This window comes from Heterodontus francisci, chromosome 16 (genome assembly GCF_036365525.1).
Source record: "Heterodontus francisci isolate sHetFra1 chromosome 16, sHetFra1.hap1, whole genome shotgun sequence".
NCBI lineage: Eukaryota > Metazoa > Chordata > Chondrichthyes > Heterodontiformes > Heterodontidae > Heterodontus > Heterodontus francisci.
The window spans coordinates 42267266-42276074 of record NC_090386.1 but is presented as its reverse complement, the minus strand read 5'-3'; the positions used below and the strand labels follow the sequence as shown (position 1 = coordinate 42276074).

Genomic DNA, 8809 nt, shown 5'->3' with positions numbered 1-8809 from the left:
GTACAGATTAGGTGTGAATACACTGATAATTGAACAGCAGCAAGTGCAAACCTGAAAAAAAAACCTGAAAAAAACAGTGGGTAAGCAAACTGAACAAACTAAGATGAAATGAAATAAATGCAAAAAAAGATAGTAAAAAATGTTAAAAAGAATGTAAAAAAAAAGGAAGAAAAAATAACTAAAAATGAAAGTAAAATGGGGGGCTGTCATGCCCTGAAATTATTGAACGCAATGTTCAGTCCGGCAGGCTGTGGTGTGCCTAATCGGTAGATGAGATGCTGTTCCTCGAGCTTGCGTTGATGTTCACTGGAACACTGCAGCAATCCCAGGACAGAGATGTGAGCATGAGAGCAGGGGGGAGTGTTGAAATGGCAAGCAACCGGAAGCTCAGGGTCCTGCTTGCGGACTGAGCGGAGATGTTCCGCAAAGCGGTCACCCAGTCTGCGCTTGGTCTCCCCAATGTAGAGGAGACCACACTGTGAGCAGCGAATACAGTATACTACATTGAAAGAAGTACAAGTAAATCGCTGCTTCACCTGAAAGGAGTGTTTGGGGCCTGGGATAGTGAGGAGAGGGGAGGTAAATGGGCAGGTATTACACCTCCTGCGATTGCAGGGGAAGGTGCCATGGGACGGGGACGAGGTGGTGGGGGTAATGGAGGAGTGGACCAGGGTGTCGCGGAGGGAATGATCCCTTCAGAATGCTGACAGGGGAAGGGAGGGGAAGATGAGACTGGTAGTGGCATCACGCTGGAGGTGGCGAAAATGGCGGAGGATGATCCTTTGGATATGGAGGCTGGTGGGATGAAAAGTGAGGACAAGGGGAACCCTGTCACGGTTCCGGGAGAGAGGGGAAGGGGTGAGGGTAGAGGTGCGGGGAATGGGTCGGACACGGTTGAGGGCCCTGTCAACCACAGTGGGGGGAAAATCCTCGGTTGAGGGAAAAGGAGGTCATATCAGAAGCACCGTCATGGAAGGTAGCATCATCAGAGCAGATGCGTCGGAGACGGAGAAACTGGGAGAATGGAATGGAGTCCTTACAGGAGGTAGGGTGTGAAGAAGTGTAGTCGAGGTAGCTGTGGGAGTCGGTGGGCTTATAATGGATATTGGTAGACAACCTATCCCCTGAGATGGAGACAGAAAAGTCGAGGAAGGGAAGGGAAGTGTCAGAGATGGACCATGTAAAGGTGAGAGAAGGGTGGAAATTGGAAGCAAAGTTGATAAAGTTTTCTAGTTCGGGGCGGGAGCAGGAAACGGCACCGATACAGTCATCAATGTACCGGAAAAAGAGTTGGGGGAGGGGGCCTGAGTAGGACTGGAACAAAGAATGCTCGACATATCCCACAAAAAGACAGGCATAACTAGGACCCATGCGGGTACCCATAGCGACACCTTTTACTTGAAGGAAGTGCGTGGAGTTGAAGGAGAAGTTGTTCAATGTGAGAACAAGTTCAGCCAGGCGGAGGAGGGTGGTGGTGGATGGGGACTGGTTGGGCCTCTGTTCCAGGAAGAAGCGGAGAGCCCTCAAACCATCCTGGTGGGGGATGGAGGTGTAGAGCGATTGGACGTCCATAGTGAAGAGGAGGCGGTTGGGACCAGGAAACTGGAAATTGTCAAAATGACTTAGGGCGTCAGAAGAGTCACGGATGTAGGTGGGAAGAGACTGGACCAGCGGAGAAAAGATAGAGTCTAGATAGGAAGAAATATGTTCAGTGGGGCAGGAGCAGGCTGACACAATGGGTCTGCCGGGACAGTCCCGTTTGTGGATTTTGGGAAGGAGGTAGAAGCGGGCTGTCCGGGGTTGTGGGACTATGAGGTTGGAAGCCGTAGAGGGAAGATCTCCAGAGGAGATGAGGTCAGTGACAGTCCTTTGGACGGTGGCTTGATGTTCGGTTGTGGGGTCATGGTCCAGAGGGAGGGAGGAAGAGGTGTCTGTGAGTTGGCGTTGAGCTTCTGCAAGGTAGAGGTCGGTACGCCATACAACAACAGCACCACCCTTGTCTGTAGGTTTGATGACCATGTCAAATTGGTGAATTGAGGGCATTGATTAACACATGGGAATATAATATTGTTGCTAGACCGCATTTGTTGATAACGCGAACGGTAGGTGGCGCTGTATTTGCGCATGTGCCACGAAAACGTCACAGATTGCGACTGCAGCAGCTGCCAGGACTAAAGATGGCGCTGCTCAAAGAATCATACAGAGGCAACCTAACGAACACGTGGCAGTATACAATGGCCGGAGTGAGAGAGCAGCGCGGGGGCCGGGGAGAGCAGCACGGGGGCCGGGGAGAGCAGCGTTGAGGGTGTCGGGTGGGGGGGAAAGAGAGGAGGGGGGGGGGGAAAGAGAGGAGGGAGGGGGGGGAAGAGAGGAGGGAAGGGGGGAAAGAGAGGAGGGGGCGAAAGAGAGGGGGGGAAGAGAGGAGGGGGGAAAGAGAGGAGGGAGGGGGGAAGAGAGGAGGGGGGGGAAAGAGAGGAGGGAGGGGGGGAAAGAGAGGAGGGGGGGAATGAGAGGAGGGAGGGGGGGCAAGAGAGGAGGGGGGAAGAGAGGGGGGGGAAGAGAGGAGGGGGGGAAAGAGAGGAGGGAGGGGTGGGGGTGAAGGGCGGGAGTGGGGGGGTGGGGGGGAGTAGGGGGGGAGCAGCGGAGTGGAAGAAGAGTGCCTTTTTCTGTGCATGCTCCAGAGGCACAACAGCAAAAGACTTACCGGCCAGTCCCTGGACCCGGCGACACCAAGGTCTTCGCACACCCGCTCCCTGCAGCTCTCGACGGCCTCTCGCATCCGGCCCTCTCCATTCAGCCGTTCCCTCCAGCTGCGGATGCCCAATCCAGTTGCTTCTCCCCTACTTCTTCACAGTACTTCAGGCATTGCAACTGTCTGGTCCCTGCATTTTGCATGCTCCCTCTCCCCACCCCTCCCTGCTCTCCCCACCCCTCCCCCCTCTCCATCTACCCCCCTATCTCCACCCCTCCCTCTACCCCCCTACCTCCACCCCTCTACCTCCACCCCCATACCTCCACCCCTCCACCACAGTTGAATATCTGAAGTGCAGTTGCAAAGTTGGGGAAATAGCATGCAAAACAAAGCCTCAACAATTCTGGGGTTAATTATTGAAAAGTTTTATTAAGTTCATTAAGCATCCGAGGAACTGCTGTGCATGGATACATGAGTGTTGTGTTTCCAGCATTCCCGTTAGACAGACAGGCCGAGTCTCTGCTATGCACAGCTAAAGAGATTGTTCCTGGAGAGCCTTGTTTTTTTTTTATTTCCAAAATATACTTTATTCATAAAAATCTGTAAAAATTACATTGCCAAACAGTTTCCAAACAGCACCAAAAAATACAAACATTGCAAAAGAGATCAGTTTCTTTCAATACTGTCATGAGTTTCTTCTCAACCCTTCCGTTTCACAATTGTCATGTCAATTACAGTTTTACATTTACAGCAATTGAGAATATTAACGATACAGTTCGAGGGGCTTTCCATGGATCCAGCCCCTCAGTCTAGCTTGGTGGGGGAACCTTACACTGTGGTCTTTCCCCATTGAGCCTTTGCTGCGGCTGCCCCAAGCTTTAGTGCGTCCCTCAGCACGTAGTCCTGGACCTTGGAATGTGCCAGTCTGCAACATTCGGTGGTGGACAACTCTTTGCGCTGGAAGACCAGCAAGTTTCGGGCAGACCAAAGGGCGTCTTTCACCGAATTGATAGTCCTCCAGCAGCAGTTGATGTTTGTCTCGGTGTGCGTCCCTGGGAACAGCCCGTAGAGCACAGACTCCTGTGTTACAGAGCTGCTTGGGATGAACCTTGACAAAAACCACTGCATCTCTTTCCACACCTGCTTTGCAAAGGCACATTCCAGGAGGAGGTGGGCGACCGTCTCTTCCCCACCACAGCCAACGCGGGGGCACTGTGCGGAGGGGGCGAGACTTCGGGTGTGCATGAAGGATCTGACGGGGAGGGCCCTTCTCACCACCAGCCAAGCTACGTCTTGGTGCTTGTTTGAAAGTTCTGGTGATGAGGCATTCCGCCAAATGACTTTGACGGTCTGCTCGGGGAACCATCCGACAGGATCCACCGTTTCCTTTTCCCGTAGGGCCTTGAGGACATTCCGTGCAAACCACTGCCTGATGGACCGGTGGTCAAAGGTGTTTTTCCGCAGAAACTGCTCCACGAAGGATAGGTGGTACGGCGCCGCCCAACTGCATGGTGCGTTCCGCGGCAATGTGACCAGGCCCATCCTTCGCAACACCGGGGACAGATAGAACCTCAGCACGTAGTGACACTTGGAGTTTGCGTACTGGGGATCGACACATAGCTTGATGCAGCCGCACACGAAGGTGGTCATCAGGATGAGGGCCACGTTGGGTACATTTTTCCCGCCCATGTCCAGAGATTTGAACATCGTGTCCCTCCGGACCCGGTCCATTTTAGATCCCCAGACGAAGCGGAAAATGGCTCGGGTGACTGCCACGGCGCAGGAGTGGGGTATGGGCCAGACCTGCGCCACGTAGAGCAACAACGTGAGCGCCTCGCACCTGATGACCAGGTTCTTACCCACAATGGAGAGAGATCGCTGCCCCCACATGCCCAACTTTTGTCGTACCTTGGCTACTCGCTCCTCCCATGTTTTGGTGCACGCCCCGGCACTTCCGAACCATATCCCCAGCACCTTCAGGTAATCTGACCTGACGGTGAAGGGGACAAAGGATCGGTCAGCCCAGTTCCCAAAGAACATGGCCTCGCTCTTGCCGTGGTTAACTTTGGCTCCCGAGGCCAGTTCGAACTGGTCGCAGATGCTCATCAGTCTGCGCACGGACAGCGGATCCGAGCAGAAGACGGCGACGTCATCCATGTACAGGGAGGTTTTGACCTGAGTGCCTCCGCTGCCTGGGATTGTCACCCCTCTTATGCTCGCATCCTTCCTAATAGACTCAGCAAAGGGTTCAATACAGCAAACAAACAAGACCGGGGACAGAGGACAGCCCTGTCTGACTCCAGATTTGATCGGGAAACTTTCAGATTCCCACCCGTTGATTGACACTGCGCTACTGATGTTTGTGTAGAGCAGTTGGATCCAATTGCAGATTCCCTCCCCAAACCCCATTTTGGAAAGCACGTCCATCATGTAGGTGTGCGATATCCTGTCAAAGGCCTTCTCCTGGTCCAGGCTGATGAGGCAGGTGTCCACCCTCCTGTCCCGTACGTAGGCGATCGTATCCCTGAGTAGCGCGAGGCTATCAGAGATCTTCCTGCCGGGTACAGTACAGGTCTGATCGGGGTGAATCACCAGCTCCAGAGCAGACTTGACTCGACTGGCTATGACTTTGGACAGAATCTTGTAATCAACATTAAGCAGTGAGATGGGCCGCCAATTTCAGATTTCTACCCTCTCCCCCTTCTGCTTGTAAATGAGGGTGATGATGCCTTTTCTCATGGATTCTGACATGCTACCGGCCAGGAGCATACTCTCGTATACTTCCAGCAGGTCCGGGCCGACCCAGTCCCACAGGGCCGAGTACAACTCGACCGGTAAGCCGTCGCTCCCGGGAGTTTTACTCGCCTCGAAAGACTCGACGGCCTTTGTCAGCTCGTCCAGAGTTAGCGGCTTGTCCAGTCCCTCCCTCCTGCTGTCATCTAAGACCTCTGTGATAGATGACAGGAAGGACTGGGAGGCTCTGCTGTCTGTGGGCTTCGCGTCATACAACCCAGCATAAAAGGATTTGCTGATCCTTAGTATGTCGGACTGCGAAGACGTTACCGAGCCATCTTCTTCCTTCAGGCTGCTGATAACAGAGCTCTCTCTGTGTACCTTTTGGAAGAAGTAACGCGAGCACGTCTCATCCTGCTCGATGGAGCGGACTCTGGACCGGAAGATGATCTTGGAGGCCTCCTTGGCAAAGAGCGAGGCCTGCTGGCTCTTCACCTCTTGGAGGTCCTCCTTGACCTCGACCCCCATTGACTGCAACCGGAGTAGATTTTGCATAATTTTCTGCAGTCGGGACAGTTCCCTCTGTCTCTCTCTCGCCTTCTGAACACCTTTGTGGATGAAGAACCTCTTGATGTTCTCCTTAATCGCTTCCCACCAGTGAACTGGAGACTCAAAGAGGGGTTTCACGGTCCTCCAACCATTGTAATCCCTTTTGAGTTCCTCAACGTTCTCTGGGGTCAGCAGTGTCGCATTGAGCTTCCACGTCCCTCTGCCAACCCGCTGGTCGTCCTGTAAGTGACAGTCGGCCAGTAAGAGGCAGTGGTCGGAGAAGAACACTGGCTTGACGTCGGTGGATCCGACCGTGACAGCACGGGACACAAACAGGAAGTCAATCCTGGAACGGGCAGACCCGTCCGATCTTGACCATGTGTATCTGCGCTGCGCTCCGTCTGCAGGTTTGCTGAAGACGTCGTGCAGTTTGGCATCCTTAACTGTTTCTATTAGGAATCTGGACGTAGCGTCCAGTTTGCTGTCGTCACTGCCGGATCGTCCAGCCGCATCGATGATGCAGTTGAAGTCACCGCCTAGGATGACCGGCCTGGACGTCGCCAGCAGCAGTGGGAGCTGCTGGAAGACGGTCAGCCGCTCGCTGCGTTGTACCGGGGCGTACACGTTGATCAACCGGAGCGGAGCGTTGTTGTACATCACGTCTGCTACGAGGAGGCGGCCGCCCACCACTTCCTTAACTTCGGAGATGGTGAAGTTACCTCCCCGCAGCAGAATACCCAGGCCGGAGGAACGGCAGTCATTACCCCCCGACCAGATCGATGGCCCGTGGGACCACCATCGCGACCACTGCCTGTAGGTGCTGAGGTGTGGTATTCCACACTCCTGCAGAAACAGTAGGTCAGCTTTGACCTTGGCAAGGTAATCCAAGGTTGAAACACATCGCGTAGTCGATTTAATGCTACGCACATTAATGGAAGCAATTCTTACACCCATTTTTTACTAAAAATTAGTTGTTGCTTCCCATACCATTTGTCCTCGCTAGTCCCAGTCCTTCCCCTTCGGGATGTTCCTGCATACCCATCGTATGCGCAAGCAGTTTCACGTTGGTTGGGCTCAGAAACCCCTCCTGATTTTTCATGCAGGGTTTGTGCCGCTCGGGTGACATCGGGGGGGTCTTGTAGGCAGAGGGGATTGGGTTGTCCTCAGCTGCTTCCATCTGTTCCTCCTCGAAAACATCACAGCTCCCGGTCTCCCGGAGCTCAGGTGCGCCAGACGTGTCTTTGATCCCGGTGTCCCGGAGCTGAGATGCTTTGGCCACGTCGTTACGTGTGGGGAATTGGGGTTGGGGCACGCCGGGCCCATCACAGCTTCCAGTGCCCGGGGGCTGGGATGCTTTATCATCCATCTCGGAGTTCTGCCGCCTCTTTTGAAGGGGCTGTCGTTCCAGCATTTCCCCGTCCAGTGAAGAGGAGTTGTTGCAGTCTGATTCAGAAGAGAGCCTCCTCTTGCCACTGGTTTGGGTGGTGGCTTTGGGATGTTTTTTCTTTGTGGTTTTCCTCTGGACCACTTGCCACTGACCTGTTTGTCCATCTGCTGCCTCCTCCTCCATTGATTCTGTCTGCGGAGGAGGGGTTTCCGGGCGCTGGGTAGGTGCTGGGTCGTTGGTTTCAGCCGCCTCCCCTTCCTTCTCAGGTTGAAGTTCCTCACTGCGGAGAAGGTTGCTGGTCTGCTTTCGAACAGCGGACGCCTTCGTCGAACCTTCGCCCGGCCATTCCTTGGACCTTGCCGCCTGAGCATAGCTGAGACAACGTTTGGGGCAGGTCTTGTAGAGATGGCCTGCCGCACCGCACAAGTTGCAACACTTAGTCTGCTTACAGTCCTTGGTCTGATGGCCTTCCTCCTTGCAGTTCTTGCAAACAACCGTGCTGCAGTTGGCTGCCATGTGACCAGATTTGCCACAGGTGCGGCAAACTCTGGGCTGCCCAGCGTAGACCAAGAAGCCTCGACTTCCCCCGATAGCGAAGCTGGAGGGAGGGTGGATGATGGCTCCACTGGGATCTACCTTCAAGGTCACCTTGACCTGCCGCTTGCTGGTCCAGATCCCAAAGGGGTCCTTGACATCAGTGCTGCTGCCGGCCACCTCGACGTACCTGGCGAGAAAGGTGAGTACATCCACCACCGGAACATGGGGGTTGTAGAGGTGAATCGTCACCACCCGGTCCCGTTGTGACGGAAGCGTGAAGAGCGGCTCCGCTGTGAGGATCGACAGTGGAGCCCGGTCCCCTTTCTCCTTGAACGCCTTCAGGAACTTGATGCATCCCGCCACGCTCCGGAACGTCACGTCGAAGTATCCACTGCTGGGGAAATCCTGCAGGCAGAAGACGTCCGTCGCTTGAAATCCGCAGCAATCGAAGAGAATTTTCTTGATGAAGAAGGTGCGATCGACCGGTGCATCTCCTTCCTTGTCCTTCACGACCACCCGAACGGTGTTGCGCACTCCCTGGCCCGAAGCTCGAAAATTGGTTATAGCCATTTTACTCAAAGCTTCCCCAGGATCAAAAGGCAATGATCATGGTCTCTTCTCAATCAAATAAGCACTGATAAGAACAGATACTACACTTGATCTTAGCCAAAAGGCCGAGAAGCGATCAGAAGCGATCCAACAAGGGAGGGTGCAGTGCTGGACCTAATTGCCTTGTGGTGAATGAACGCTTGGCTCTCTATTCCACTATTGTATTGTCCATGTGAAGAAGGCAAAGTCACAAGAGTCTGAGCTCAGTCTATTCTTGGTGAATGTTCCCCAAACGCATCCCAATGTGCACTCCCAATTCATCCATAAATGCAATGTTCCTTTCCACATCGTGATGAGCTCCG

At 54.0% G+C, this 8809-nt stretch overlaps 1 pseudogene; it reads right to left on the bottom strand.

Annotated features, from left to right (window-relative positions):
* Positions 1-8475: 8475 nt before the first annotated feature.
* Positions 8476-8584, bottom strand: LOC137378564 (U2 spliceosomal RNA; annotated as a pseudogene).
* Positions 8585-8809: the final 225 nt, after the last annotated feature.